The sequence below is a fragment of the Pelophylax lessonae genome, assembly GCF_965119305.1.
Source record: "Pelophylax lessonae genome assembly, chromosome: 8".
Classification (NCBI taxonomy): domain Eukaryota; kingdom Metazoa; phylum Chordata; class Amphibia; order Anura; family Ranidae; genus Pelophylax; species Pelophylax lessonae.
Window position 1 is genome coordinate 268238277 of NC_138775.1, and position 27300 is coordinate 268265576.

Here is a 27300-nt window from a genome sequence, read left to right on the forward strand (position 1 = left end):
TGGGAGTCCCCATCAGAACACTTTTACATAAAGTCCACCTGACTTGACAAAGCGCATGCGTGTGAAACATGTAGCCACAGCAACAGGGACGTTTGCTCTCCACACTGGTTCCTGCTAGACGAACGGATTCCCTTCCGGACACCGCACAAGTGCCTGGTGCGCCGCAGTGACGACTTATCCTAGCGCTGGCTGGGTCCGGCACTGCCTTCCTATAGCCACCATCTCTGGCAACAGCGGCATTTGGCATCCTCCATCTGGCATTTCTACCTTGGATAGTGCCCCTGTCTCAATCGGGACCCGGTGTGGTAATGTGCTTTTATGTTCCTAATTTTAATCAAATATACTAATTTTCCATTTACCGATTGCTGAATTTGAATCCTCCTCATCACAAGTGTTTTCCCGTGCGCTGTCTATAAATGTTGTGTACTCTCTTTCCACTTTACATCAGCCCCCCCCCCCTCCTCCTCACTTTAGAGTCCCCATCAAAGTCCCCTCTTACATCAGGGGAGCTTTAAAAAACCTTGCGGTTGGCCACAGTTTAGAGACACCTGGTTTAGCCAATCATTTTATGTGTATGTAGCATTACTCCCAAGGGAGCTGCTGAGTGTGGGTCCCCCTGGATTACCGCTAGCAACAACAGTATCTTTAAGCATGTTTTTCAAGTGTGAGCACCTCAGACAAGAACCAGTCCAGTTTCTTTGGTTTTTAGGGTTTATTTAAGAAACTTGGATGGGAGAAGGGAGAAGTGGGATACTCCAACAACTGAACTATGCACAATTAGGCAGGGAAACTGAAAAAATGCTGCTTGACGCTGGTTAGCGCTTCACTGACGCTGCTTAGTGCTTCACTGACGCTGGTTAATGCTGACTGATGCAGACCTCAGCTGGGGCAGTTACTAGAACTTCACCTCTGACCGTGGAAAAGTCCCTTTAAGCTCCCCAAGTACTCCTTCCTGAGGTAGTTGACTTTAATGGAACTGATCAGCAGGATCACCAGTGGTTTAAAGGCCACTTACATTGATGTTCATTGGGAGAAGGGACCCCTTAGAGTGGTGACCTGTGAGAGAAAAATTACCTTATTTCTTTGGTCAAAGGGGGAAAGGCCCCCATACACTGGTGATTATTGTATGGGGGCCCACTTGGATTGGTGGTCAGTGGGAGAAGAACCCCCTCTAGTCAGTGGTCATTGAGAGAAAGGTCCGCTTACATTGATGTTCATTGAGAGAACGGCCCCTTAGAATGGGGAATACCAGGAGAAGGGCCCCTTAAGATTGGTGATCAGCGGCAGAAAAAACACCTTGTAATGGTGGTAATCGGGAGAAGGGCCCCCATAGAATGGTGATCCTTGGGAGGAGGGCCCTCCTGGATTCGTGGTCAGTGGGAGAATAACCCCCTCTAATCAGTGGTCATTGAGAGAAAGGTCGGCTTACATTGATGTTCATTGGGAGAAGGGGCCCCTTAGAAAGGGGGATACCAGGAGAAGGGCCCCCTTAGATTTGTGATCAGCAGGACAAAAATCACCTTATATTGATAGTCATCGGGAGAAGGGCCTCCATAAACTGGTGGTCATGGGGAGGAGGGCCCTCCTGGATTGGTGGACAGTGGGAGAAGAACCCCCTCATATTGGTGGTCCTTAGAAGAAGAGCCCCCTTACACTCATGTTAACTAGGAGAAGGCCCCACTTACACTAGTGATCGTAGATAGAAAGTAGTTAAGGAAGATCAGTAGTTTTAACCACTTGCCGACTGCCGCACGACTATATACGGCGGCAGTCAGCCCCTCATAGGCAAAGTGACTTATGGGTACGTCACTAGCCTGTGAGGCTCTAGGGAGCGAGTACGCGCCGCCGGAGGCGCGCTCCCGCTTGCTCACGGACCCCCCCACGCGTGTGAGCGGCGGACCCGATGTCCGCCGCTCACTCGCGATCCTCCGGTACAGCGGGAGAAAGGCAGGTGGCTAATGTAAACAAAGCCGCCTGTCATTCTCCTCTGTGTAACAGCACAGATCATACGGTCCTGCTATGTAGGACCGTAGATCTCTGCTGTTACATGTAAAGCCATATCCAATCACAGTTAGAAGCACTCCCCTAGGGACACACTCAACCCCTCCTTCTCGAATAAAGTTAACCCCCTTCCCTGCCAGTGTAATTTTTACAGTAACAGTGCATATGTATAGCACTGATTACTGTAGTAATGTCACTGGTACCCCCAAAAGTGTCAAAAATGTCAGTCAAGGGTCCGATCTGTCCGCCGCAATGTCGCAGTCCCGCAAAAAAAATCGCAGATCGCCGCCATTACTCGTTAAAAAAAAAAACAATAAAAATTTTAAAAAATCTTTCTCTTAGTTAGTAAACGCAATAACTTCTGCGCAAACCAATCAAAATATGCTTTTTGCGATTTTTTTTTACCAAACATATGTAGCATAAAACAAATTGTCCGAAAATGTTAAAAAATTTAGATTTTTCCATTTGTTTGGGGGGGAATTTCATATAAAAATATGTGAAAAATATTGTTATTTTTGCAAAAAAAAATTTTTTCTTGTTTATAGCGCATGATCAAAAAATCGCACAGGTGATCAAATACCACCAAAAGAAAGCTCTGTTTGTGGGAAAAAAATGATGTCAATTTCATTTGGGTACAGCATCGCACGACTGCGCAATTGTCCGTTAAAATCACGCAGTGCCGAATCGCAAAAAGTGGCCCAGACGTAAAACAGCAAAATCCTCCGGTGGTAAAGTGGTTAACTAGGAGAAGGCTCCACTTACACTAGTGATCATTGTAGACAGAATGTAGTTAAGGAAGATCAGTAGTTTTAAAGTGGAACTACAGACACAAATAGCTACCTTGGTTCCAGTGGTAAGCCTACGAAGGGCTTCACAGTGAAATCAGAAATTCAAGTACAGGAATGGTGCAATATGGAGGGTAAGGTTGAAGTTCAGATTTAAGAATCTAGCCTGGGTCTCTTTAAATATAATTTTCTTTCAGGGCTTAGTGGCTCATTCTAGCAGTGCCTGATCCAAGTGCATATCATGCATCAGAAAGAGCAAATTAAAAGCTCGTACTTGCATTCCATTGCCGAACACTTAACCTTTCCGAGTACGAGTGCCTGCACGGTTAATAGGACATTTTCCAACACCTTCGGAGCCTGTCATCATTTTTCATGCTTCCATTTCATTCATTTGATCCATGAGTTTTATAACAGACGGAAGCCACATTTCTCTCTCTCTCTTTCCATCTCTCTCTCTTCATTTTCAAGAAAGCAGTGAAGAAAGTCGCCTATTTGTGAAAACCTCATTTTTCCCGGCCTTGTGCGTTTTATCTTCTCAAAGCAGACCCTCACATGGCTGCACACCTAATCCAGTGTAGAGGGAGAAGGCATGGCCTTTGGACATTAAGCACAGTTACAGCGGGATAATCGGGATTGATTCAGCCCGGTTTGGTTGTTGAGGGTTCCGCTTCTGTATCTGTCACTGTTTTAAGCTGCCTGATTAAGTATGTATCTCTTGCAGGCATTTCAGAGCTGCAGATTGCAACATTATCTGTAGAACTGTTTGAGTGTTAAGGCCCGTTCTAGAAAACAGCACGTCAAGCAAATCTATTGCATGTTGCAGCACTGGACTTAATTCGTCAATAGCCAGGCTGAGGCAAAAGCAAAGAAAGGTATTGTGTTGGCTGGAGGGGGGTCATCTTCTCATAGGGCATCAGTAATCAGAGTCTATAAGGCAAATATTTATTTCCATATAGCAAATATAAATTCAATAAACATAAGATTTTGTGATTTTAATGGAAAACTGGAAGACATTCATTTACTTATTTCACAAAGTTAACACACCAGGTTAATTATCCTTATTTCCTTTATTATCAAAAAAGTGACAATTTTAACCACTTTAAGACCGGAAGGATTTGCTCCCTTAATGACCAGGCCCTATTTTGCGATTCGGCACTGCCTTACTTTAACGGACAATTGCGTGATCCTGCAACGCTGTACCCAAATAAAATTGACGTCCTTTTTTTCTCACAAACAGAGTTTTCTTTTGGTGGTATTTGATCACCTGTGCGTCTTTTATTTTTTGCGCTATAAACAAAAAAAGAGCGACAATTTTGAAAAAAAAAAAAAAAAAACCAATGTTTTTCACATTCTGCTATATAACATTCTCAAAAAAAAAAAAAAGTAAAAATCAAAATGTTTTAACATTTTAGGCCAATTTGTTTTCTGCTACATATTTTTGGTAAAAAAAAAAAAAAAATCGCAATAAGCATATTTTGATTGGTTTGCGCAAAAGTTATCGCGTCTACTAACTACGGGAAAGATTTATGTCATTTTTAATGTTTTTTTTTCTAGTAATGGCGGCGATCTGCGTTTTTTGCTGCGACATTGCGGCGGACAGATCGGACCCCTACCTGACATTTTTGACACTTTTGGGGGTACCAGTGACATTACTACAGTAATCAGTGCTATAAATATGCACTTGCACTGTTACTGTAATAATGACACTGGCAGGGAGGGGGTTAACAGTATAGCTGATCAAGGGGTTAAATGTGACCCTAGGGGGGTGATTCTAACTGTGGAAGGGCGTGGCTTCTGAAATGATCACAGAGACTTGTGATCCTATATAGAAGGATCACAGGAGCTCTGTGATCATTCCAGGGAGAAGAACGGTCAGCTGTGTTTACAATAGCCGACCGTCCTTCTCTCTCAGCGGGGAACAATCGCGGGTGTCAGGTGGCAATCGGAGCCGCCTGTCACCCGCATCGGCTTCCCCGCTGACGATCGGGGACGGAAGTGCGCCGTCGGCGGCGCGCACTCGCCCCCTAGCTCCTCCCAGGCGGGCGACGCAGATCTACGCCGTTTTGCCCGTACGAGCCAGCCTGCCGCAGTAAATATACAGGAGGTGGTTGGCAACTGGTTAAGTGGCGTCCAATGAAATTAAAAGATTACAGCCATGTGGCTGACAATAGAGTGCCTTAGGCTATTTGTGAAAGCTTTGTGAATTGAGCCGTATGCATCATAAACAATAATTGGCAAGGCTTTTTCCCCTATTAAATACTGGTTTTTACTTTTTTTTTTTTTAATGCAGAACTGAAGCTGAGATATGCAATGTCTCTTCTGCAGAAATAAATACACTTACCTGCCTACTTGATGGTCTTTGTAGAATGCATACTGACCTGTGTCAGAATGTCTCTGTCTCTCTGCCGCTGTCTCTTTCCTCATTAGACAGATTGATAGCAGTGGGAGAGATTGGCTTCCGCTGCTGCCAATCAAATCCGGTGTCACAGGAGTGGGGGTGGGGCCGAATCCTGCTGTCTGTGCCAATGGACACAGCAGCACACACGGGAGCCCCCAGGGAAAGTAGTGGGGAGAGGAGTGCGGAGTATATAGTGTGCTGACCCCTGGAGACATGTGAGCGGCACAGAGAGAAGCTTGCTGTTGGGGCACTCTAAAGGTAGGAGGAGCCAGAAGCGTCTGTGGGGGACCCCGGAAGAGGAGAATCCGGACTGCTCTGTGCAAAACCATTACACAGAGCAGGAATATCCACTCCTTACAATAACGTTGGATAGGAACTACCTTTCAATAAACGTCTATCTGTGCTGGTCGATACCAGAGTGGTTGGGGGAGTCCAACTCTAGCTTGCTGGCTGTATACCTATGACCCCCCGTAGGGGTACCTCCATTTGGTGAGTGTGGTCCAAATGGGGAAGCACGATTGCACCTGCTTGCACAAAGTGATCTTCACACCATTAGAAATACAAACTATTTTTTGCAAGAGTTTTTGCACTTTTGCACAATTATTGGGACTATTGGATGATACCATTTTTAAATAATTTTTTATTAATCTGTATTTTTATTTTTATATTATTTGTTTTATATATTTTATATATTTTTTGATGACGACATTAATTCATGATCTGTTTCAATAATTTTTAGCATTGAATAATTGCATTTACTAGATATCATAATTAGGCTGTATTGTACTTTTTTGCACCTTGCACTTTATTTATACTTAATCATTTTTTTGTACGGTCACACCAGAGCACATTTGACACTTTATTCACATTATGTTACTAGATATTTTTTACACATAGGATTTTTGCTTTGCACATATGATTTTTTACCTTTAGGCAGCGCCACCACACCTTTCCTTTTTCATAACGCACGGGTGCCCCCAGGGAAAGTAGCTTTTCCTGGGGGCACCCGGTGAAGAGGAGGGGCCTGAAGCTCTGGCAGGGGAACCCAGAAGAAGAAGATCAGGGGCTGCTCTGTGCAAAACCATTGCACAGAGCAGGTAAGCATAGGCGTATTTTTTTTCTTTTTTATTAAAAAAACAAAACAAAAAAAAAAGCTTTATTTTAGGGCTCTTTCACACGGTCCGCCTCCGTAGGCGGATCCGTGCTGCTCAGCGGGGATCGATCCGCGATCCTTGCTGAGCCGGGCGGATGACAGCTCCGTCTCCGCTTGCAGAGCGGAGAGGGAGGTGTCTCAGCACCCGCTGCCCTCTATGGGGGATCGGATGAGAGCGGACTGCTTGTCCGCTTTCATCAGATCCGATCCGATTACTGAACGGATGGAAAAAATAGGGTTTCCATCCGTCCAGATTTCAAGCACAGGATCGGATGCGGATGGCAGCGGAGGTGTCTCCGCTGACACCCGCTGCCCCATAGAGCTGCATGGAGGATCCGATCAGATCCGCCTAAAAAACTGACAGGCGGATCTGATCGGATCGCCCATGTGAAAGAGCCCTTATACTTTAAGTCCCGCTTCACACAAGGGCGACCTGTGAGGCGACCTGGTCGCCTCACAGGTCGCCGCAGGTCGCCTCCCATAGGGAAGCTGCGGACCCGTTCTAATAGGAGCGACACAAGTCGCTCCGACCTAGAAAAAGGGTCCGGAGCTTCTTTGGGGCGACCAGGAGGCGACCGCCATAGACTTCAATGTTATGAAGTCCGTGGCGGCCGCTCCGAGGTCGCGGCGCGCTGCTCGCACCGCGATCTCGGAGGTCGCCCCGGGAAGTAGAGTCGCGTGTATGTGAACCGGCGCTCAAGCCTTCAGTAAAAAAAAAAAAAAAAACAAACAAACAAAAAAAAAAGCTTTATTTTATACTTTAAAGCCTTCAGAAAATTTTCATAAGTCACCCAATAACCGAAGGCCAGCCTGTATCCATTATTTCCTCTGTTATAAATACCATTGTGAATGCAGACATTTGTTACCAACTTGTAACTCTAATTGCATTCACCTCTTTTTATTTAAAAATGGAATGTTTCCTTACTACAGATCTATTTCTTTGTCGTGAGAAATAAATGTAATCATTTTCTTGTTTGTATTCCAGAGCTTGTTATTCTTGTCAGAATGCTATTGCTGAATTTTTTTAATTACATTTCTGTGGCCTCCAATGAATTATGAATAAAATTAATATTGTGCAATGCACAGAAGTCTTCTTAGTGCTGCAGAATTCTTATCGGGACCGGAATCTCTAAGATGCAGCAGAATTTATTACTTCTGATTTCTTAGGGGAAACAAAAATGTTGTAATATTTTTTCATCTAAATAAGCAGTCAGTATTGGGGATAATTGGTTGTGCAAAGTATTGGCTAATGATCTATTTAATAAGATTCTTTCATCTGGTGAAGTCATAGACCATTATATTTTGAGTGGAATCACAAGCAACAAAAAGTATCTAAACTCAAAACTTTCCTGTTTTTATTTTTTTTATTTTAGAGTAGGGCAGCCTTTTTTGACCAGGGTGCCTAGGCACACTGGGGAGTCTTCAGGGGTGCCTTGGCGAAATGCCTAGGAACTGCCCAGAAAAATCTATACAAATCAGCGGGGGAATCAAGCCTACCTATTCATTACACAAAGCCACAGGTTTTCATTGTGCACCCTTACAACCTTCTAGTGTCCAATCATCATCATCAGTTAATAAGAAGGACGTTGGGCACCTGCACAATATCCTTATTTGCCCTTCTCCTGCCCCTCTCCATTAGCGCTGGGGTCACATTAGCTGAGTGAGGGAGAGAAACTGAGGGAGAAGAGAAACACTGGAATACTAGTCAGTACCAGTGTGCAAAAGTGTTTGCTTTGGAACAATAAATCACTACTAATGTTGGGTGTCCTACACATATAGTTGTCCTGCATTACGTAAAATTATTCATTTCATTTTTTACATTTTAAAATGGGGTGCCTCGAGATTGTGCGGAATTGTAAAGGGTGCCTTGACTAAAAAAAAAGGTTGAGAAACACTGGAGTAGAGAATGGCTTAATCCCCTCCCAGGCTTTTTTGCTATCAGTGTCCCATTTTTTTCAATATGACAAACATATTTTGTTAAAGTGGCTCTAAAGGTTCAAGGTTTTTTAATAGGGATCGACCGATTATCGGCAAAGCCGATATATCGAGGGCCGATATGCACTTTCCTCGATAGATCTGAATCGGCCCGGAGGTTACCGATATTGCCGATATTTCGGAAAGTGCTTGTACCTGAGTGATGCCTGCAGCTAGAGGCATCACCCCGGTACCGGCGTCCATAGCCAACGGTTGGCTGTCATGTAATGACAACCGATGCAGCTGAGAAGCCGCTCGGCTGTCATTACAAGGAGCGGGAGGGGATTTCCGTCCCACCGAGAGACCCGGGCAACCAGCCTGCACGGCCGCTGAAGAGAAGACCTGATCAAAGCCGCATTCGGCTCTGATCAGGTCTCCATGTAAAATACCCGGAAGTGATGTCATGACATCACTTCCAGGTACTGGCGCCAAATTAAAAAAAATGCCCAACTAAAGTTCCATTTCAAGGTGGTCATGTGACATTCACAAACCAGTTTAATAGTCAAAGCATTAGGACTCAATCAGGCCAAAAATGACCCCAAATAATGTCAACACACAGACTGAAAGATCTTTTACCTGTGTATGTTTAATTACAATACATTTTGCTAAATAAAAGAGGATTAACTGGCATTAAGATGTTCCTATAGAGAAAAACCTTAGACAAATCAGCAGGTTGCAAAAACCATGAGCAGAAATAGTATATCTTCCAGATTTACTTCTCGTCCAGAAAACTACAAAAGCCCGATATGCTGCAGAGGAGGGTAGGCGGAGCATTAGGCTGCTAAAACCTATCAGTGCCACACTTACTTGTATTGGCGGCCGCCAGTTGTATTAAGTGCGGCTGCCGGTCTTTCTAAACGTCAGGCCAGTCATCGGCCATCCGGTCAGTATTATCATACTGGCAGCAGTGTGGCTGCTTTATGGGGGGCGCCAGACCAATTTGCCTCCTGGGCCCTGCCACCCAACACAGTCTGGCCCATAAGACTGGCGCTACACTAAAAGTGTAGCGCAAGTGGTGGGGACTCTTTACGTGCAGGAGCCGGAAGGAGGCTGTTTTTTCATGCGGGGATGGCTTTTTTGCCACCCTCCTGCAAAGTGCCGCCCTAGGCCTGGGCCTTGTTGGCCTAGGCCAAGATACAACGTTGGAGCCACCCTGAAACAGACCCAGGGTAGCAACCTTGGCACCAGTTTAAAGTGGAACATAGGCAAGGATAAAAATATAAAGAAGCTGTATACTCTGTAAGTGATTATATCAGCTGCTAAATGTCCTTAAAATGATTTAATATCACTTTAACACTTTTAAGACCGCCCGCCTTTAAGATAGCCCTTCATTGGTCACTCGCATGGTGCTGGGGGGCAATGCACGGGGACGATGGCCGCGATTGCCGCTGGGCATCCGCGATCGCTCCCCGCTGAGAGTAAAGGAGAGTCAGCAGTTGTAAACCCAGCTGACCGTTCTTCTCTCTGGAATGATCACAGAGCTCCTGTGATCCTTCTAAATAGGATCACAGGTCTCTGTGTTCATTTCACAAGCCCATCCCCCATACAGTTAGTAAACACTCCCCTAGGCTCACATTTAACCCTTTGATCACCCCTAGGTTAACCCCTTCCCTGCCAATGCCATTATTACAGTAACAGTGCATATTTTTAGCACTGATTACTGTAGTAATCAGTCCCCCCCAAAAGTATCAAAAATGTCAGTTAGGGGTCCAATCTCTCTGCCGCAATGTCGCAGTCCCACTAAAAATCGCAGATTGCCACCATTACTAGTAAAAATAAATAAATAAAAATGAAATCTTTCCCCTGGTTTGCAGATGCAATAACTTTTGCCCAAACCAATCAAAATACGCCTATTGTGATTTTTTTTTTTTTTTACCAAAATGATGTAGCAGAATACAATTTGGCCTAAAATGATGAAAAATGTTGACTTTTAAATTATTTTTTGGGCAATGTTATATAGCAGAATGTTAAAAATATTGTTTTGTTTTGCACAGGTAATCAAATACAACCAAAAGAAAGCTCTATTTGTGGGGAAAAAAGGACATCAATTATATTTGGGTATAGCATTGCACGACCGTGCAATTATCTGTTACATTAATGCAGTACCGAATCGCAAAAAATGGCTTGGTCATTAAGGGGGCAAATCCTTTCTGTCTAGAAGTGGTTAAACAAAATCTGAATAAAACAAAAAAAACAAAAAAAAAAAAACAGAGCAGTTCCCCGCATGTGGCACTGGAGACTAGAGATCGACCGATATATCGGGGGCCGATATGCACTTTCCCCGATATATCAGAATCGGCCCCTGAGGTTACCGATATTTCGGGAAAGTGCTGTACCAGAGTGATCCCTGCAGCTAGAGGCATCACCCAAGTAACGGCGTCCATAGCCGACGGTCGGCTGACTTGTAATGACAACCGATGCGGCTGAGAAGGCGCTCGGCTGTCATTACAGGGAGCGGGAGGGGACGTCTCCCCCCTCCCACCGCCTTCCGCACCGGGAGACCCGGGCATCCTACCGCCACCGCCGCTGAAGAGAAGACCCAGGTCTCCATGTAAACTCGGCGCCAAATTAAAAAAACTGACAGCATTCAAAACAGCCAAACTTGGCGTTTTGAATGCTTTTTGGTGCCAAGGAGGGGTTTGGGGTCTTTTAGACCCCCAGATCCCTCCACAAGGAGTACCTAAAAAATAAATAAATAAATAAATAAATAAAACATTTTTTATGTCCGAAAATATTGGGCGATATCTATATCCGATGACCAAAATATCGACATTAAAAAAATGATATCGGTCAATCACTACTGGGGACCCTACACGTTTTAACCCTGACAGGAGAAGTGTGATAGATATACCCCCTCCAAGCCCTGCTTCTGATCACTTCTGGTGTAGGAACAGGAAGAATTGCCCGGTGATTATTTGCTCCTCCACCAATATGGCAGCTGCCTTGTAGGACAGGGAATGGATTATAAAGCAGATTTGAGCAAAAGAACAGTTGTAGATGCCGCGGTTAGTTCTCTAAAATTTCCAACTGACTGTCCTCGCACTGTCTGAAGGATAACATTGGCTCAGTCTTGGTCCACTTTAACTGGTGCACATCAGGACATAGGCCAACACCCATCGGCTCATCTCCATAACATACTGAATCTTTCATCAGTATAAATCTTCTCTTTCATTTATTTCACACTAATGAATAATCTATAGAATTTCCAATAATTAGCTGTAATGATTTCCAGGAAGATATTATTGCTGGCTGGGTTGCCTATTCACCAGCATAAATTTTAATCATTTAATAGAACCTACAGCATCATTCAATGCCAAATATATCTTTTTTATGGCTTAATAGCAAGAGGCAGGATGCGAATGCTCAACCTTTAAAACCTTCTTAGCTTTCCCCAGAGCTGCTGAGTGTTCGGTAGAAGTGAGGTGCCTCGGTTATATCATTTATTTATTCCCCCCATTTATTTAGCGCCGACATGTTTTGCAGAAGTTTGCGGGCAACGTAGAGCTAGAGATACACGCAAGCCACAAAAATCTCACTATATCTCCAAATCGTATCTTAATTCTGAGATGCATTTTTTTTTAATTGGCCTTAGGATAGGCAAGCTAGATCAGTATAACCTGTGGAATATCACATAGTTCAAAAAGGCCAAATGCCTGGATTTGAGAGTGGTCATATTTTTCAAGGGTCAAGTCTGCATGCATAATAACTGAAAATTAGATTTTTGATATAGGAAATTAAATTTGTAAAATTTGCCAAACTAAAGTGGACCTATTATCAGATTTCTATCATGTAAGGTACATGCATGCTACCTAATGTGTCAATGTTACAGTTCTAGGTAGGATTGCACTCATATCGATACCAGTAATGGTATCAATACTAAGCATTTGCACTTACACTATATTGTCAAAAGTATTGGGACGCCTGCCTTTACACGCACATGAACTTTAATGGCATCCCAGTCTTAGTCCGTAGGGTTCAATACTGGATTGGCCCAACCTTTATGGCTATACCAGCTTAAACTCTTCTGGAAAGGCTGTCCACAAGGTTTAGGAGTGTGTCTATGGGAATGTTTGACCATTCTTCCAGAAGCACATTTGTGAGGTCAGGTACTGATGTGGACAAGAAGACCTGGCTCACAGTCTCCTCTCTAATTCATCCCAAAGATGTTTTATCAAATTAAAGAGGAAGTAAACCCTCCTCTGTAACTTGTACCTATAGGTAAGCCTATGATAAGGCTTACCTATAGGTACTGTAAATATCTCCTAAACATGTACCGTTTAGGAGATATTTACCTTACATGCAGCCAGTGACGTCACTGGCGCATGCGCTCTGAAGGAACGGCCGCTGGTGCGCAGGAGTGACATCACCGCAGCTCCGGCCAATCAGATGGCTGGATGCTGCGATCCCGGAAGACGGGCGACTGGACATGTCGCCCATCATACAGGTATTTTTTAATTGGGTACAGCTTTGCATGATCACGCAATTACCAGTTAAAGTAGCACAGTGCTACAAAGCAAAAAAATGGCCTGGCCATTAAGGGGGTAAAACCGTTCCAAGCTGAGGTATTTAATAGTGAGCATTTCAGGCTTGTATATCCAGGGTCCTCCTTTTTTTCCACCATCAGCATTATCTGCTTGTAGTCTGGTCTTTCCTTCCACAGCCCAAAAACTTTTGATTAGTTGAAAAGCATATGACTAAATTGTCCCTTGTATGATTTTCCTCTGTGCAAGAAACAATTGGCAGTCTACTTCCATATCTTGCCAAGAAAATCCAGTGTATGGTCACAGTGGGACAACTATCCAAAGGTCTGGCATGACTTGGTTGCACAAAACATAGAGACTTTTGGCTAGCTTTACACAATATGTAATGGCTAGTGGGGTCATGAACTTACAGGAGAATTTTTGTGCCACGGCAGAGCCATTCCAGAAACAGACTTCACTATTCACATAGTAGGGGGTTACCTGGGCACTCTGGAAGGTAGGGTAACATACATGCAAATGAATTTAGGTGGCTGCGTTTTAGGCTTGCCTGCAATTTATAGTATATATAAAACTTATTTTTTTAATTTTGGATAGTTAGGGAATAGCTAGTTTTATTTATCCTATTGCGGATGTTCCCCATCTCTTCCTATTTTGGACACATAGAATGATGGGGATCCTCTTTTAGGCAGTTGTCGCTGTAACAATTGTCCCCATTGCAGGAGACCTACCTATAGCGCCCCATTTTGAGAGCCATCAGGTGACACTTTGTGCAGCTCCCGCGGCTCTCAATCCCAGCTTGCACTGACAGCCAGGTGTCCCTACTAATGATAAAGAGCCAATCAGAATTGTTCCCAATCATGTGATTGCTATGTCTAGGCTCAATAAGGGACTTTGGCCTCATCCAGAAGTACAGAAAAATTGGTTAGGTAAATACAGGAAACATGCCCCAGTATCCTACAATAGCGGACTATAGTGGCCAAAGAATGGAGACATAGTAGATAAAATCACATAATTTCTATTGTACAAGAATTAAAAAGTATTGGAATAATACTTGTCTAACATAGGGTAATAGTAACACACTATACATTGATCAGTACAGTTCGGTCAACGTTTCATCAACCATTTGGCTTCCTCAGGACCCAGACAAAAAATGAATGGATTGCCAATGAGACCCGGCAGTGGACTGACCAGCCCCAACGACTTTGGAGGGCATAGGAGTGCCACCGGCAAGGAACCCAACTCAGCACTAAACCAGAGAAGTGGCTTGGATGTAAAACTGTTCAATTAATATGGCAAAAGGCATGTTCAGTGGTTCGATTATAGCAGAATCAGCCGTTCCAGGATTAATATCTTACAAGCAATGACATATAGATGAGATAACTGAAGGCGCAAGGTGTAATCTCTGAGAGTATTGTAGGATGTGTGGCCTAACAACATAAAGAATTAAGAGCATCATGGGCAGGGTGCTGAGGATTTTGATGGGCCTTTTTATGGAAATAAATAATATGAAAATGCAAAGATTTTTGTTAAAACAAATTAAATTAAATAGAGAGTGGAGGGTTTTTGTTAAAACAAATTAAATTAAATAGAGAGTGGAGGGTGCGAGAGAGAAGGGCATAGGGGTTTGAGGGGGGTGAGTAAGACATGGAGGGGGTGAGAGAAAGGAGGGTAAGAGAGAGGGAGGGGGCGAGAGAGAGAGGAAGGGTGAGAGAGAGAGAGAAAGGGGGGATGGGGAGGTGAGAGAGAGAGGGGGGGTGAGAGAGAGGGAGGGGCGAGAGAGAGAGTGAGTGAGAGAGGAAGGGTAAGAGAGAGAAAGGGTGAGAGAGAGAGAAAGGGGGTGAGAGAGAGGGAAAGGCGGTGAGAGAGAGGAAGGGGGCAAGAGAGAGAGAAAGGGGGGATAGGAGGGTGAGAGAGAAAGGGGGGATAGGGGGGTAAGAGAGAGAGAGAAAGGAGGGTGAGATAGAGCGAGGGGGCGAGAGAAAGAGGCAGGGTGAGAGAGAGAGAAAGGGGGGATGGGGGGTGAGAGAGAGAGGGGGGGTGAGAGAGAGGGAGGGGCGAGAGAGAGAGAGTGAGTGAGAGAGGAAGGGTAAGAGAGAGAAAGGGTGAGAGAGAGAGAAAGGGGGTGAGAGAGAGGAAGGGGGCAAGAGAGAGAGAAAGGGGGGATAGGAGGGTGAGAGAGAAAGGGGGGATAGGGGGGTGAGAGAGAGAGAAAGGAGGGTGAGAGAGAGGGAGGGGGTGATAGAGAGAAAGGGTGAGAGAGAGAGAAAGGGGGGATGGGGGGTGAGAGAGAGAGGGGGGTGAGAGAGAGGGAGGGGCGAGAGAGAGAGAGAGTGAGTGAGGAAGGGTGAGAGAGAGAGAAAGGGGGTGAGAGAGAGGAAGGGGGCAAGAGAGAGAGAAAGGGGGGATATAGGGGGGTGAGAGAGAAAGGGGGGATAGGGGGTGAGAAAGAAAGGGGGGGATGGGGGGGTGAGAGAGAAAGGGGGGATAGGGGGTGAGAGAGAAAGGGGGGGTAGGGGTGAGAGAGAAAGGGGGGATAGGGGGGTGAGAGAGAGAGAAAGGGGGACTCACTCATACCACTTAAGTAAGGGGATTGGAGCTGCAGCTCCAGTAGCCCCTACGGTAATCTGGCCCTGCCTGAAGAAGCCAAATGGTTGGGGAATCGTTGATTGAACAGACAATAGCATATCATATACATTGTATAGATTGTACTGATATTTTGAATTAAACACACTAATTTTATATTTTGTATATTCAATGTATAGTGTGTTACTATTCCCCTATATCTGGGGCTAGTCAAGTATTAATCCTATACTTGTTAATCTTTGTACAATAAAATGATGTGATTTTTTCTACCATGTCTCCATTCTGTGGCCCCTATAGTTCGCTATTGTAGGACACTGGGGCATGGTTCCGGTATTTACCTAACCAATTTTATTTATTACTATGTTGGCTATGACATATTGATCATATGTAGGCGGGAATCTTCATTGACAAAATAGGCCTTCAGGCCACAAATGAACAAATTTATTTAATAGTGTAAAAAATGGCCTGGTCATTAAGGGGGGCAAATCCTTCCGTTCCAGAAGTGGTTAATACCTCATCTGTTATAGGGAACTGCTTTGGGGAATATTTTTGGCCAATGACAGTTACAATGTAAATGTGTGTGACGTTTACGTTTGGATAATTCTATAGTTAAAAAGGAAACCTCATAAGACTGTGCCCTAACAGCCATCATCTCAAAGACATTGCATGTTTGAATATGCTGCTATTCACCTATAATTTTTGAGGCTCATGCAATTATCTGTTATCGCTGTTTAAAATGGTTATGTCGACCAGAAAAAAAAAAATATACAATATAACAAGCAGGCTGCAATCTTGAATTAATTATATACTGCAATGTGAAGAGTCTGCCAGCCAATAATCTTTTTCCCTGCAAGAAAGAGCCCAGGGCGGTGCAGGGAAAGGTTGGTACATTGTAGAAATGTGAACTGCGGGTTAATGACACTCAGATAAGATAAAGAAGGAGACAAGCACGCCAACAAAGTTGAGTGTAATCAGCACTTGCACTTCATCAATTCTAAAGAGCTGAAATATAAAGATGTATTTATTTTTTTCTTCTTTAAAGAGATGGTTCACCTTTTGTAAAAAGTAGTAAATGCGGCATTGCTCTCGTGAATAATGGGCGTTTACTATTTCTTGGCATTGAAGTCTGAAGAGCATTGCATCTGTGATCAGTGACATGGATAGGCTCTATCAATTCTTACCTCCAGCCTCAGGTCCTTATGGAGGTACTGACTTGGCTTGAAGGAAGTGTGGCTGGACTACAATAAAGTGAGGGATCACAGGAGAGGTTCTTTGCTGCGGTGGTGCGTTGAACTTGTAGTATTTCTACTGAGTGATTGCAGTGAATGGATGGCACAACCGTGAATAATGAAAAAAAAAAAGAATTTTGGTTTAGGAGATAGTATATGTGACCATGCTGCATGCTAAACTGCGGCCCGCAGGCCAGATGTGGCCCTTTGCTTGCCTTCATCTGGCCCTTGGGGCACTGTTCCTCCCACTAAGACAAGGTAGTGTTGCGTCCACTGAATCCAACAATGGAGCGCTATTCCTTCCACTGACACCAACAATGGGGCACTATTCCTCCCACAGACACCAACAATGGGGCACTATTCCTCCCACAGACACCAACAATGGGGCACTATTCCTTCCATTGAACCCAACAATGGGGCACTATTCCTCCCACAGACACCAACAATGGGGCTCTATTCCTTCCACTGATACCAACAATGGGGCACTATTCCTTCCACTGAATCCAACAATAGGGCGCTATTCCTTCCACTGATACCAACAATGGGGCACTATTCCTTCCACAGACACCAACAATGGGGCACTATTCCTTCCACAGACACCAACCACCAACAATGGGGCACTATTCCTTCCACTGAATCCAACAATAGGGCGCTATTCCTTCCACTGATACCAACAATGGGGCAGTATTGCTTCCACTGAACCCAACAATGGGGCAGTATTCCTTCCACTGACATCAACAATGTGGCACTTTTGCTTCCACTGACATCAACAATGGAGCACTAATATTCCCACTGACACCAACAATGGGGCACTATTCCTTCCACTGATATCAACAATGGGGCACTGTTCCTCTCACTGACACCAACAATGGGGCACTATTCCCCCCACTGATACCAACAATGGGGCAGTATTCCTTCCACTGAACCCAACAATGGGGCAGTATTCCTTCCACTGACATCAACAATGGGGCACTAATATTCCCACTGACACCAACAATGGGGCCCTATTCCTTCCACAGACACCAACAATGGGGCACTATTCCTTCCACTGATATCAACAATGGGGCACTGTTCCTCTCACTGACACCAACAATGGAGCACTATTCCTCCCACTGACACCAACAATGGGGCACTATTCCTTCCACTGATATCAACAATGGAGCACTATTCCTCCCACTGACACCAACAATGGGGAATTATTCCTTCCACTGAATCCAACAATAGGGCGCTATTCCTTCCACTGATACCAACAATGGGGCACTATTCCTTCCACAGACACCAACAATGGGGCTACTATTCCTTCCACAGACACCAACCACCAACAATGGGGCACTATTCCTTCCACTGAATCCAACAATAGGGCGCTATTCCTTCCACTGATACCAACAATGGGGCAGTATTGCTTCCACTGAACCCAACAATGGGGCAGTATTCCTTCCACTGACATCAACAATGTGGCACTTTTGCTTCCACTGACATCAACAATGGAGCACTAATATTTCCACTTACACCAACAATGGGGCACTATTCCTTCCACTGATATCAACAATGGGGCACTGTTCCTCTCACGGACACCGACAATGGGGCACTTTTCCTTCCACTGACGCCAACAATGGGGCACTTTTCCTTCCACTGACGCCAACAATGGGGCACTATTCCTCTCAGTGAAGCCAACAATGTGGCACTATTCCTTCCACTGACACCAAGAATGGGACACTTGCTTCCACTGACACCAACAATGGGGCACTATTCCTTCCACTGACACCAAGAATGGGACACTATTCCTCTCACTGATGCCAACAATAAGACACTATTCCTTCCACTGAACCCAACAATGGGGCACTATTCCTCTCACTGATACCAACAATGGGGCACTATTCCTTCCACTTACACCAACAATGGGGCACTATTCCTCCCACTGAACCCAACAATGGGGCACTATTCCTCTCGCTGATACCAACAGTGGAGCACTATTCCTCCCACTGACACTAGTGATGGGGCACCATTTCTCCCACTGACATCAATAATGGGGTATTACTCCTCTCACTGACATTTACGATGGACCACTTTTCCTTCTCCTACTGACTACAGGTGCTTTGTATTTTTTTTACTCCCACTGACTACAAGGCCTAGGACAAAGGGGTTTATTTACTAAAGGCAAATTCACTGTGCACCTCCAAGTGGAGTTTCCTTTAGTAAATAAACCCCAATGTCTACTGTCTAATGCAGCCATCACATATAAGAATCAGTAAGCTGCAATATAATAAATATTTGTTTTTGGGTTTAATAGTACTTTTACGTGCAGAACAAGATAACCAGCACAAATGACAGTGACGGGGTTTGGTTGAGGTATATTACTGCCAGCAGCCTCCATATTTCTGTCATAACAGGTCCCCTTTATTTAGGAATCGTGCAAATGGCCACATATACAGTACTGACGTATTTCTTGGCTGTTTATGCCGCCAACGAGTTGGGAGAATTCTTCTATTCCTTTCTGATTTTGCTCGCATTTTCTGCAGCATTGTGCTGCATAATAACCATTCACAAGCCTATTATGTAGGGAATTGAGTGTTTATTTTTCGCAGCATTATTAAGACATGCTTTCCATGTACAGAGCATGGTTCTCTTCCTCGGCCCTCGGCAGGGAGGAGACCGGCACCTGAACAAGCCTGGCTCATTACCCCAAGCTCGCTGTTTTTTCCATACTGGGCACTTGACACGCTTGTTGGCTGCTGTTCCTCGGTACACGTTCAAAGCCAAAGAATACCTAGGAGCCCCAGGAACAGCCTCACTCCCTTGCCAATTGCCATTCTTTCCTGTCCATCAATAAAAATGTTTGTGCGTATGTCAAGCTTTTATTTTCTTGGCATGCTTTCGGAAAGAAAGATTCCAGTTTTCAGATTTGAATTAGTGGATTTATCCACTTAATTCTTTTTTTAAGTGTCACTAAACCCAGGAGCCTGCATTCACTATATCTGGTCTCTCACAGTACACAGAATATGGGAAGGCAATTATTTTAGTAAATATAAACTGCTAAATACCTTTTCACATCAGTAATTAGGCATCTTGCGACTTCTATCAGTGCCTGGTTAAAGCTTGTAGGAAGGGTTTTCATACTGATCTGACTGTCCTATGAGGCTGCAAGACCCCTGACCCTCTGTCTGGACGGTGCTGATTGGCCCTATGCCCTATGCCCTATTCTTAGGTCTTAAAATCCTGGGTGTCGCCAGACCATACATTTCAATGAAAATCTTCCTTTTGCATTAAAGGCCAGTTAACACCATAGAAACGCAGTCCGAATGTGTTTCAGATGCTTTTCCGCATGTGTGTTTTTGAAGCGTTAAAATAAGGACATGTGTGTTCCAGTGTTTTTGGTGCATTGATAATCATTCCGGTGCATTTTTGATGCTTTTTTACCACTTTCCAGTGTAGGAAAATGCAGCATGTTCTACTTCTTTCTCTGGAACTGAAACATACTGAACTATGCCATTGGAAACCATAAAACCTACTATCCATGTATTTTTGATGCAGAAAAAAAATGCACTGAACTGGCCCTTAGTGTATACCCATATTAGCCTCCTTTATGTAGACATTCAACCAATCTTAGCCTCCTTTGTATAGACATCCAAAAGCTCTCAGATTGCTGCTGGGCACCACCATCTTGGATGTGATGTCAGCAGACTCAGAGCTGTCATAAAAGTGACACTCTAGCATTCCCCCTTTGCTCCCCCTCCGACAGCTTCATAAAAGATTATGTAGGGAGCTAAAGGGGCAAAAGAGCTGGGCCAGCACAGAGAGTAGTTAGATACTTCCAGAAGAGAGAGGGCTGTGGCATGCAAGGAGGGAGGAGGGCATGCTAGTGAACTAACTCTTGACGAAGAATTGGTATTCAAAAAAAAATTGGTAAACCCAAAAGTGCTTTTGTCACAACCACTTTTCCTCCATACTAGGATTTCAAGGTGATGCAAAATATGCAGTAGTGCAGCCAGCAGACTGAATGTGCCCTATTCTTGCCTTTATCTGGTCCTCGTGGGTACTATTCCTCCCACTGACATCAACGATGGGGTACTAATCCTCCCACTCACCCTAACAATGGAACACTATTCCTTCCACTGACATCAACGATGGGGCACTTTTCCTACCATTGACACCAAAGATGGGACACTATTCCTCACACTGACATCAATGATGGGACACTATTCCTACCATTGACACCAATGATGGGGCACTATTCCTACCACTGACATCAATGATGGGGAACTATTCCTCTCACTGACACTAACAATGGGACACTGGTTCTTCCACTGACACCAACAATGGGGCACTATTCCTTCCACTGACATCAATGATGGGGAACTATTCCTCTCACTGACACTAACAATGGGACACTGGTTCTTCCACTGACACCAACAATGGGGCACTATTCCTTCCACTCAAACCAATGATGGGGCACTATTTCTTTCATTGACTAATGATGGGGCACTATTCCTTCCACTGACACCAATGCTTGTTGAGAATTAACCTCCTTATGGTGTGCCCCTGGGTTTTCTTCCCCTTCATGTATGCTTCTCCAGAAGTTACCCCCCTACGATAAGCCTCTAGACACTGTGCCCCATCATATATGCATCTCTAGAATTTACCCCCTAACAGTGTGTCCCTGGACTCTGTATTCCATCATATATGCTTCTCTACAAGTTACCCACATACGAGGAGCCCCTGAAATCCATGCTCTGTCATGCATGCTTCTCCAGAAACGACCCTCCTACAATATGTCCCAATCTCTGTGTCCCATCAAGGTATTCTTCTCCAGAAGTTACCCCCCTACTATGTGCCTCTGAACTTTGTATCCCATCATATATGCTTCTTTAGAAGTTAGCTGCTTATTATCAGCCCTGGGCTAGGTATCCCCTCAGGTATGCTTCATTAGAAGCCCCCATACAGTGCCAGATTAAACCTTGTGGCCCCCATTCGCATGTTTCTGGAGGTTTCTCCTGCATGCACTCTAGTGAGATAACACCTGATGTCTATGGTTTGTGGACTTTAAGTTGTTATGACATTATAACAGGGTTTTCCCTGTACAGTCTTCAATGTAAAGTTTTCCTTTCTTTTTATTTTTAATCAATTTAGGAAGACTTCATTGTCATTTTCTTTCAAGATCAAATCAATATTATTTTGATCTACTGTCGTGAGGCCCTTGAACAACCTGAGGCCCATAGGTCAACATCTACTCTGTCTATTTGGTAATAAGGCACTGCCTCCAGACAATGTCCTCTATCATTAGTCGTTCTCTAGAAGTTGTTCATTAATGGTTCCCTAGAAGTTATCCTCCTACAGTGTGCCCCTGGAGACTGTGTCCCATAATGAATGCTTCTCTAGAAGTTAGTCCCTTAAAGTGGAGTTCCACCCATTTTTAATAACTTGGATTACATAGATGTATGTCATCCCCTTTAAAACTACTTTTATTAATGGAAACTTTTTTTTTTTTGCTAGGAAATACCTTATTTTCTTCTTTATTCATCCTCTCCTCACTTCCGGGTCCGGCCACCGATCGGCGATTACGTCATTCGCAAGGGCTGCTGGGATGTATCTCAAGGGATGAAATCTCGCATTATTACACAGGAGTCCTGAGCTGTACTCGTATGTATTGGATTGAGGCCGTGCTTCGCCCTGCCTCCGCCCCGCCTCCTCTCAGTGAGCTTTACTCGGATTTATTGGATTGAGTCCGTGCTCCGCCCCGCCTCCTCTCAGTGAGCTTTACTCGGATTTATTGGATTGAGTCCGTGCTCTGCCCCGCCTCCTCTCAGTGAGCGAGGACTGAAAGCATTATATCCTCACTGAGCTCACTGAGAGGAGGCGGGGCAGAAGCGGGGCAAAGCACGGCCTCAATCCAATACATACAGTACAGCTCAGGACACCTGTGTAGTAATACAAGATTTCATCCCATGAGATACATCCCAGCAGCCCTTGCGAATTGCCGAATGATGTAATCGCCAATCGGCGGCCGGACCCGGAAGTGAGGAGAGGATGAATAAATAAGAAAATAAGGTATTTCCTAGCAAAAAAAAAAAAAGTTTCCATTGGTAAAAGTAGTTTTAAAGGGGATTACATACATCTAAAGTTACTAAAATGGGTGGAACTCCACTTTAATGAGTGGACGTGGTTTCCCATCACACAGAAGTACTGTGAGCCCAGGCTGGCAGGATGATGCTTCTTCAGAAGTATGCCCATGATGGTCTGACCTCACAGGAACTGAAGCCCAGTGTTCTTCAACCTAGAAAAGGGGACCAGGGCCAACCACAAAGCATTGAGTCTATATGGGACAGCAATAGAGAGAAAGAGAGTTTTGCAACAAAAGCTGCATTAAAAAAAATAATTCTGTTCAAAATTTTTTTACTACATTTACAAATCCTGGAGTTGGGCATTAACATGAATCTGAATGGTGCAGAGGTAGCTGGTTCATGAGCTCAGCCTGATTCTTGGCTGTGTTTGAATCTTTCTTACAATCCTGTTTTGTGATACAGAGTAAATTGTCCTTCCACGAAAAGGCAGCCATTGAGCTTTATGAATGCAATAACAAATGTCATTCTGTAGTGACCATTCACAGGTAGTGCCCCAGGCAGAGAGAACAGGATTGCTCAGGTGCAGGCGGCTAGGCTGTTGTTGTATTCCTGCCATCGGTGTCGCGGTTGGTGCATGTCACATGGCTGGGCATCAAATGCATTCGTGCACCATCTGCTCCGGCTCATCTGTAGAATTGTTTTGCCTGTCTACGTGATGTAAATGTAACTAAGGGACTTGTATGAGAACGTGCCTGTGTCAGGTTGCTCAGTAAAGCAGACTAGCTGGTGGAGACCTCACTCGTTACAGCTGGTAGGTGGTGCTTGGTATAACTAATAAACTAATGGTACAACAAATAATTTCTCTAGCTAGCTGCTTGCAGTAAATAAAGCAGAGGTCTCCAAACTTTTCAGTATGAAAACATTATATATGTCCCAAATTTTTGCAGTTTTATCAATAAATGAGTCTGTTTTATAAATGAATGAATTACGTTTAAAAGCCTATATTTTGGACATGGGCATTCGCAGGTAGGGGCAAGGGGGGGGGGGGGGCAAATGCACCCCCCCCCCCCCCGTGTTTGTTAAGCCACTTTATACCATCCTGTCTGGTCTGTTTAGTAATCCTGTGTGTCTGTGTCTGCGTATGTGTTTTAAAAAAATAAGCCGTTCTTTACCAGTTTTCAGAGGGCCGAGCGCCGCTCACGTGACCTGTCGGCTCCCGCCGATGGGTCACATAAGTGGCGCTCGGCCCTCTGAAAACTTGTAAAGAATGGCGTATTTTTATAAAACACAGACACAGGGGCAAACAGGATTATTAAACAGACTGTAGACAGGTATGAAACTTTAAATGAAACTACAGCAGCAGGAGAGGAGGGGAGGGTGGGCACTGACAGGAGCAGACAGGCAGGGAGGGAGGGGGGACAGAGGAGGACAGGAGGGCTGCGGATGATGGAGGCACGTAAACTGACCACAGTGTCAGGGCTCAGCAGCCATGGTATACTGTGGTCAGTTGACAGAGGGGAGGACATAGACAGGCAGGATCAGCCAGGTATTTTAGGTGATAGAAGGGGCCAAATTACACAGCAAAGCACTGTGCTGTATAACATGCTTTAAGGGAACAGGATCAATTTTTTTTTTAGGTTAACAAATGCTTTAACCACTTAAGCCCCGGAAGATTTTACCCCCTTCCTGACCAGGGCCTATTTTGCGATTCAGCACTGCGTGACTTTAACAGGCAATTGCGCGGTCGTGCAACGCTGTACCTAAACAAATTTGACGTCCTTTTTTCCCACAAACAGAGCTTTCTTTTGGTGGTATCTGATCACCTGTGCCATTTTTTTGATCATGCGCTATAAACAAAAAAAAGAGCAACAATTTTGCAAAAATAACAATATTTTTCACATTTTTTCACATGAAATTCCCCAAAAAAAAAAAGTAAAAATCAAAATTTTTTAACATTTTAGGCCAATTTGTTTTCTGCTACATATGTTTGGTAAAAAAAATCGCAATAAGCGATTGGTTTGCGCAAAAGTTATTGCGTTTACTAAGGGAAAGATTTTTGTAATTTTTATTTTTGTTTGTTTTTTTTTTTAACGAGTAATGGCGGCGATCTGCGATTTTTTTTTTTGCGGGACTGCGACATTGCAGCGGACAGATCGGACCCTTGACTGACATTTTTGACACTTTTGGGGATACCAGTGACATTACTACAGTAATCAGTGCTATACATATGCACTGTTACTGTAAAAATGACACTGGGAGGGAAGGGGTTAACTTTATTAGAGAAGGAGGGGTTAAGTGTGTCCCTAGGGGCGTGCTTCTAACTGTAAAGGGGCGTGGCTTTTCATGTAACAGCAGAGATCTACGGTCCTACATAGCAGGACCGTATGATCTCTGCTGTTACACAAGGGAGAATGACAGGCGACTTTGTTTACATTAGCCGCCTGTCTTTCTCCCTCTGTAACTGACGATCGCGAGTGACTGGCGGACATTGTTTCCACCGGTCACACGTGCGCGGGGATCCCAGTAAGCGAGCGGGGGCGGGAGCGCGCCTCCAGCGGTGCGTGCTCGCCCCCTATTGGCTCGCAGGCGAGTGACGTACCAGTACGTCACTTTGCCTGCACGGGGCTGACCACCGCAGTATACTGTATGTACTTGCGGCGGTCGGCAAGTAGTTAAAAATAAATATTTAAAATAAGTACAATGGCTAAGCCCCTCCCCTTCATGACATTGTTGAAATGGGGTGGGGCATGGATGACCTTAAAATTTCTGCGGACGCCCATGGTTTTGTAATCCGCATAATAAACTTAATAGCAACGTAAAAAAAATCAGTAAAACAAAGCAAAAAAATTCCAAATCAACCTGAGTCCATTAAAGTCCCCATCTTACATCAGAATCTCAATCAGAGCCCCTCGTTTCCCATCAAAGTCCTCCTTATATCAGAGTCCCAGATATATTAGAATCCCCATGAAAGTCCCTTTTACATCAAGGTCCCAACAGAGCCCCCTTATTTCTGTGTCCACATCAAAAGTCCACCTTATCTCAGAGCCCCATTTAAGGTGGGGCTTTAAGGTCATGTAAGGGGGGGGCTTTAAGGTTAGGTGGATGACCGAAAAAAGGTCTGCCAATTGGCATCCGATCAGCCATTGGCTGAGAGTACTGACCGGTGTGTTCTGGTGGGTGTGCCATCCCCCTGTCAGAACACAATAGCTCAGCAGGGATATCACTGTACTAACATCAGGTTTTTAGTACAGCGGCTCCTCCCGAGCTCTTTCGTTTTTTTCATTCAGCCCACTGGGTTGAATAAGAAAGAAAATGAATTGTGTGTACAAGGCATTACTTCCTTTCCTAGAAACATGGATGGGGAGTGAGAGTAAAAAACAGGCATGTGACGTCAGATGCTTGAGGAAGGGGTCCTACAAGGCTCCATAATGTTTTATGTTACTATGATGTGATTGCGGAATAAAGCTGTGTAGGACGTGTTATGGAGATCCATGGTGGGCTGGTGACATACTTTTTGCCTTGTCCAAGAAGTTAATTTATTTATATTTTCTTTTTATGTTCCCTCCATATTTGCTTGGGTTTCCTTCCCAGCTCCCATTGGTAGATTTCCCCTCACTTTCTGTTCTGCTGACAACTGTAACCGGTTGCCGACCGCCACAAGTACATATACTGCGGCGGTCAGCCCCGGCCAGGCAAAGTGACGTATATATACGTCACTAGCCTGTCACTGGCTTGTGAGCCAATAGCGGGCGAGCGCGCGCCCGCTGAGGTGCGCGTTTGCCCCGGCTCGTTCACAGACAAGTCAGTGCGTGTGACCGGCGGACCCGATGTCCACCGGTCACTCACGATCGTTCGCCGGAAAGGGAGAAAGGCAGGCGGCTAATGTAAACAAGCCGCCTGTCATTCTTCCCTGTGTAAAAATGGAGATCAGACGGTTCTACTATGTAGGACCGTTGATCTCTGTTTTTACAGTAGTAGCCATGTCCCATCACAGTTAGAAGCACGCCCCTAGGACACACTTAACCCCTCTCTCTCCAATACAGTTAACCCCTTCCCTGCCAGTGTCATTTTTACAGTAACAGTGCATATGTATAGCACTGATTACTGCAGTAATGTCACTGGTACCCCCAAAAGTGTAAAAAATGTCAGTCAAGGGTCCGATCTGTCCGCCGCAATGTCGCAGTCCCGCAAAAAAAAACGCAGATCGCCACCATTACTCGTTAAAAAAAAACACCAAAAATGACAAAAATCTTTCCCTTTGTTGGTAAACGCGATAACTTTTGCGCAAACCAATCAAAATACGCTTTTTGCAATTTTTTTTTACCAAACATATGTAGCATAAAACAAATTGGCCTAAAATGTTAAAAAATTTTGATTTTTACATTTTTTTGGGGGGGAATTTCATATAAAAAAATGTGAAAAATATTGTTGTTTTTGCAAAATTGACGCTCTTTTTTTGTTTATAGCGCATGATCAAAAAAATCGCACAGGTGATCAAATACCACCAAAAGAAAGCTCTGTTTGTGGGAAAAAAAGGATGTCAAATTCGTTTAGGTACAGCGTAGCACGACCGCGCAATTGTCCGTTAAATTCACGCAGTAAAAAATCGCAAAAAAAACCCCTGGTCAGGAAGGGGG

At 44.4% G+C, this 27300-nt stretch overlaps 1 protein-coding gene across 4 annotated transcripts in view; it reads left to right on the forward strand.

Annotated features, from left to right (window-relative positions):
- NEGR1 (neuronal growth regulator 1) overlaps positions 1-27300 on the forward strand; it is an 846722-nt gene that overhangs the window by 237807 nt on the left and 581615 nt on the right. The window lies entirely within an intron of this gene.